Source organism: Synchiropus splendidus, chromosome 14 (genome assembly GCF_027744825.2).
Source record: "Synchiropus splendidus isolate RoL2022-P1 chromosome 14, RoL_Sspl_1.0, whole genome shotgun sequence".
Classification (NCBI taxonomy): domain Eukaryota; kingdom Metazoa; phylum Chordata; class Actinopteri; order Syngnathiformes; family Callionymidae; genus Synchiropus; species Synchiropus splendidus.
Window position 1 is genome coordinate 19,465,093 of NC_071347.1, and position 6,468 is coordinate 19,471,560.

Consider the following 6,468-nt stretch of genomic DNA (forward strand, 5'->3'; position numbering starts at 1 on the left):
GAGCCAGACCGCAGCTTCAGAAGGCTCCCACGCGGAGCCAAAAATCCCATGGTGCGATCATCATGTAACATTTATACCTGATGATGTCTGACCGCCTCTTGCGCTCATGAAAACTACAATCCGTGTGGAGTGTTCCTTAATCCTAGCAGTCAAATCCGAACACTTTGAGTGCTACTCACAGACACAGTACCACCACTACTTGTATTATTTCTGCTGCAACAGTTCTAGTACTAGCAAATGTACTACTACCACAAAATCTACTGCCACAATTGCAACTTAATGCTGTTGCAGTGACACAGTGTAGCCCCCAAAGTATTACTGTCAGAAGGTGTTTGCAAACATTTGTACTGAGTGAGTAATACTCTGCTTATTTTGTTTTCATCACTATTTATTTTTCCACTAGGCTGCCATTGCTACTTCAACTCTACAGGTGGCTCTGTAGCTCCTGGCACTACCACAACCTTAAATGGAGCTTCTACTGCAACTTTAGCGAGTACTATTGCAAGTATTTTGACTGCTGTGACAGTAACTCTGACAACCACAACTGCAGCTAACAGCTAGCAGACAGGTTACTCTTTCAACTCAAACTAGAACTAGTCACTAAAGCCAACAATTCCAGTGATGTTTTCTTTCTCCAGGTTGGATTCCACAGCTTCTGTTTTGTGTCCACCCAACAGGATTCAAATGCTTCTCGGTAATAAAAGCAGTGCTCAGGTTTTGCTGGTACACACCCGACTGTAAAAAGTCATAACTATAAAAAGCAATATTCGAATAAGCGTTTCCCGCAAGCAGAGGCAAAGTCCAGAGCTGGTCATTCTCATGATGAGGTTTATCTTGAGGAAGTGGGATTCTTTATTCAGTGTTTAGTGGCTCAGTGGCTTCTCACACGACTGTCAGGGTGATAACTTGCTTGGATGCCCTGTCTGTTTGATGCTAGTGAGAGGTTGAAGCTGATGTACCTACCTAAGTTCTGATGGTGTTGCAAGTGGAACGACTGGTTGAGTGAAGCTCAAAGATTGGTTTCCTGAGGGGGTGCAAAATTGCGATTATTTGTTGGAGGATGGGAAGTGGGTCCTGTAAAGCTGAGTGACTGAACCCTGAAAATCGAACAATGAGCAGTTCACCTCCGTGACAAGGGGTGGCGCTGTGAGCTCTTCAGTCCCTCCAGTTCCTATGACTGTAGAGGAAGAGCCATCGAAGTTGACAGGAAGAGAGGAGCTGTTTCAGACTGTCGCACATATTCAGTCCAGTCCAGTCATAGTCCAGCTACTCAGCTACTTAGTCTAGTTATTTACTACGTTATACAGGTTGTGTAGTCCGTCTAAGAGAAATTCCAATTTCTCTGCAGTTGTCGGACTAAGCCATTTGTATGCATTTTAAACGTGCTCTCTGAGACCAAACTGAATACAGAAGCATAAGTCATATAAACACACACATCTCTTTCTTACTATCCATTTTCTTTTCAAAATACATTATGAACTGAAACGCTTTCATAGGAACTGGCTAGTAGTTTGTTCTTTCTCAGTCCCTGGATGCTCTCAACACTAGTGTGAAGTGTATAGTGGAGCCAGGTGAGAGTGAAGGTGGTGTGTGAGGGGCTGGTGACTCATGTAGGCGACTGTGGTGGGACAAGTGTTCTCGACCTTTTGACACAAGTGGTGTCGGGAGTAGGATGATAACTTGAGCCTATGGACAGAGTTGTCCAGATGTTTGATGCATAGAAGAACCCACAGCAAAAATAAAGTGAGACATCCCACAGATTATAGAAGACAGTGGTCTGATGGGGAAGAAGACGGGAACGTCTCGGAGTGTTGTTGTCCTACTGTTGTAGTGAAGACTGTGTCAAGATCAGAGCATAAAGAGACTGAACTCATATAGACATTATTGCTTATCAAGCAGTAGTCATTTTTCTGAATAAATCAAGAACTGAAACGCTTTCACTGGAACAAACTAGTTGTTTGGCCTCAGGTCATTGCTCAGGTCTTGACACAGTCTTGTCTGTGACACTTTCCATCGCACAACACGGAAAGGACAGGGAATATTTTTTGGCAGCGCTGATGTCTATTTTGGTTCAGATAAGGTTCCACCGAACTCATGGCTTTATTTCTTCCAAGTCATCACTCTGAACAAAAAAAGAGGTGCATTATCGTCAAGTCTGGCCTGTTACTGAGCGCAGACCCTCAAATCTTCCACCAGAGCAAGTGTGTCTCTTCGCCAGTTGGACTGCAGCCAGTGAGCATCTCCAATTCCGCGTCAGGCTTGAGACAAGTGGGACCATTGTGGAGAGAAATGTGTCAAAATGCCGTGAGATCCAAACGCTTGGTCATCGAATATTTATTCTAAGTTGTGCTGATAACATTGTTTCACCTCCTAGAAATGGCAGCGTGCTGCTGGAGCAATCGATGAGCAGGCGATCATGTGACCTTGGACATCATGTCACGCCGCTCTGTGCGTTGTTTTATCTGCGGTGCCAAAACAAAACGCAGCAGAAAGGAACATCCCAGCGTGCAGGCCAGGATTGGACCTGCCGCAGCTGAGGATGAATGCACACTTTCAGCGCCGCGCTGAAAAGCCAACACCAGAAAGTTCCCAGTGTTCAGCGAGCAAGGGGACGCGCCATTCACTGGGCCATCTGGCTGTATTATTTTACATATTCTTTCACCACAAAACAGCCTTCTTGTGTTTCCTGCGCCGCTTTGGCAATCGTCTCTGACAAGAGGCGCAGTTCCTCTTTCGCATGTTGTTTCTAAGAAGCGCTTATCAACTCCCACTGAGTGTCAATCATAAGCAGAGAAGAGATTTGCATGTTGTATTTAACAGCCAAAGAGAAGAGGTGGAGTTCCTCGTCCTCGCTTCGCTTCTGTGATGACTCAGGATCTGGTGTGTTCAGTCATCCCACCCTCCTCAGGTGCAGCGCGTCCTGGCAGCGGTGTCGAGCGCTGACATTCAGTTCCCAAACAGCAACATCCCACGGATTGGTCTCCAAGTTTCGGTGGGAGATACTCTCCAAAAGTACAGTCTGACCACTGCAATCTGGCAGATGGCCGTGCGAAGGCCAGGCGCCCAAGGCGAAATATAAAAGACTGGAAAATACCACACACAGATTCTGATAACCGGACGAGACCCTGACGCACGTGGTGGTGTGGTCCAGGTGTGACATTGACCCAGTGGTTTGTTTTGAGTGGCAGGGAGGGGGCTATGGTTATTATCAATTTTATTTTGTATTAGGCTGCCATAAAAGCAAATGCTTCACGGGCTTATTACTTGTTTTAAGTAACATTTTTGTTTCTCATAAATTGTGCTTTAGTGAGACTTACTTTTTGTCCACTTCAGGCCGCCGTAGATCACGCTACTGGCAGCTACCTGCTGAAAAAAATGAGGAATCTTTTACACGCAACTCGCGGCTTCGGTTTGCGTTCGCTACTTTTCTTCACTTCTTTCTCTCTCTGGTGCGTTCATGAGCGTCAGAATTTTCTATACTACTGAAAATAACCCTGGTTTACTCGGGCTCCACACTTTTTGAAGTGTTTTGGACACAGACTTGTGACGTGCATCTTGAGGTAAATGTCATTTTGGACAACAGTGCCTTACGCAACACATATGCATTTCTCAATGTGTTTATTTACACTAGGACATTTTCAGTGAAAGAAAAAAGCTTTAGCTGAGGGAGGACAATTGGTTGCATAGTTCACCTGCGAGTGGATCAATTGGACCTATCAGCTTGGCGTCCATCTTGGTTTGAAGCATCATAGAGTTTCCAGCTTTAAGGTCAGTGTTGTTTTACGTTCAGACTGAAAGTTGCTGAAAGTTATTGACAAAAGAAGAGTGAAATAAAGTGCGTTCCAGTTCGACTCCCCCAATATTGGTTTTCTAGCCCGGAATCCTCACCACCCTGCTCCAAGAGGGCCTCCCTGAATGTAAACAAAGTTTTGACTCAATGAGACTTTGATAGTTGGAGCGCACTAAACACTTCCGAGGTGACTGGAACGCAGCATTAATACAGTATCAACAAACAATGTGTCAAAAAAGTATTCAGTTGTCTTCCTTTCCACTGTGTTGCTAGTGTGGACCAGCAAGTTCCAGATTAGTTTGTCACTCACCAAACACTCATTACGCAGACGAAACAAACATCCAAACGCAAACATTTGATCTGGCTCATTCTCTTGTTTATTTATTTTTCTTATTCCCGTTTGAACCTGAATAGTGAATGACAACAAAGCAAACTGAAGTTCCTGTAAATTGTCCTTTAAATGTTCCCGTAACAGAAATAAACCCGCTCTTATCTGCAGCTTGTAAAGCACCTAAAATCATCTCTCACGAGAAGCTGAATATCTGGGAATATCAGGCGCTATATAAAGAAAAGTTCCGACCGATGCATCGACAAAATATGAGGAACACAAGCTTAACTTGTGTTGAGGTGTCTGCTTTCTCTTGTTGTTCTTCTCTGATCCTCGGCCAACAATAGAGCCTCGTGACTCAGGGTGACTAAACCGGCTGCAGTTTCACCTGCACAGAACAAGAGCGATGAGTCAGACAGGAGACGCCGCAACAGCATCAACGAGTAAACATGTCCGTGTGAGTCAACCGAAAACCCGACCTCCAGCGCCTCGGCGCACGCTTCTGACCCGCAGGTGGAATATTGTTCTGCGTCAGCCAGTGAGGAGAGAGCCGCAGATCAGGTTCAGAGTTTGTGAATGCACTTCAGGCCGACGAGTTGTTTGACTGAAGACGATAAACAAGTCTCAGTGACGTGTTGTCAAACGTGTGGCCTGCTGTCAGGTGAGATCCCACGCACTCAGTCACAGCAGCCGTCTCATGCAACTTTCAAGTAGGTCATGAATCATCTGGCAACTTGGGTGTCCAACTTGTGACTACATTGCCATAGTGGACGACTGTGGTTTTTTTTTACATTCCTAAATTCCAGTTGAAATATTTCCAATTTTCCTTTATAATAATACATAGATGTTTTTAAACCAACCTCATAAAAATATGAAATTATTTCAGAAACTTTTTTTTTTACTTTAGGAATATTTAACAACTGATGTAAATATATTTTTTCCATTCTGATTTAATTAACTGTCAAATAATTATTTATTTATCTTCTTAATAATTTCCAGATCCACTTTTTTCAGATTGAAACTATCATCCATGTTCTTTTTACAAGTCATGATTTCAATATTTTATTGTCATTTTCCGAAGACAATTTTCGACCAGCTTCATTCAATGAATGCATTTTTACATTCATATATATTTGTCCTGTTTTTAGTCCTTGGAAAATTGTATTTTGCGTGATGGATTAAGCTAAGGATTCATGAGGAGGATTTATTTATTTAAATGGATTGATTTATTTTCAGATATAATACTAATACTTCTTATTTATGTGTTCTCTGTTCTCTTAAAATATGAGTTGACTGGCCCCTCGGAAGTGTCCCAGTAGCCAGTGTTGCCCCTGGGAATCCTGCGCTCCCCTCTGACCCGCCCCTTTAAAATGGTATCCTGGGAGTAGGTCATGACCTCACTGGGAAACATCAAAAGCCTGAAACAAACAAAAAGATTCGGAAAGGAAAGTTTTACCTGAAAAACATTCATTACATTTTCAAAAACTATTTCCAGAATCCACTGAAAATATTTTACTGAAAAAGAAAATGGAATGTCCAGAAAATATAAATAAATAAATCCATTATCTTATAATATTTTTTAATAAACAATAATAAAATATTTGTCTCCATACATAAAATAAAACAAAAAATACTAACTATATCATTAAAATGTAGTACTTTGTCCAGCAGATAAAAAATATATATATATATTGCTCCTGGTATTTTGCTGAGTGAGTTGAAGAGGATCTGAACTGGCAGTGACTGGCACTTTGATTCAGAAGACAAGCTCCGGTCTGGAGATCCAGGATCACCTCTGAAGATCGTGTTCTTCTCTTGTTTGTTCGTACGGAGGCAAATCTTCTGGGATGATTTGTTGTAAGATATGTTTCGCGCAGAGTGTGAGCGGTGTTGTGATGAAAAGTCAGCTAAGATACTGAACTTAATAATGTGAGGAGCACAGAGCTCAGTCTGCAGCTTCTGGGTTTCTGCACTGAGACAAGACAGTTTGCATCAAAGTGCTACTGTCTGTTTTTGTCGGACGCTAAATCCGATGCGAGCGCTGACATCGCATGACTCTAGGTCACCAAAGCGACGTTAAACTTGGTAGCATGGCGTCCTACCAGCCGAGGAAACGGGAAGCACAGTGATGTCAGATGACAGACTGGAGCCCTCATAAGTGCCTCTTGTAGTCAGAGGGTGGTGGCCGGGGGGGTGGGGCCTGGGGTGGATGCATCAGTTGACAGAAGGGTGGGAGGATTTATCTGTGATGGAGTCCAGTTTGGTCGTCATCCTCCCTCAGCCCGCGCCTCCAGGCCCTCCACGTTTCAGCCACACAACAGAGGCCGCCTTTTACCGCTATGTTAATCCT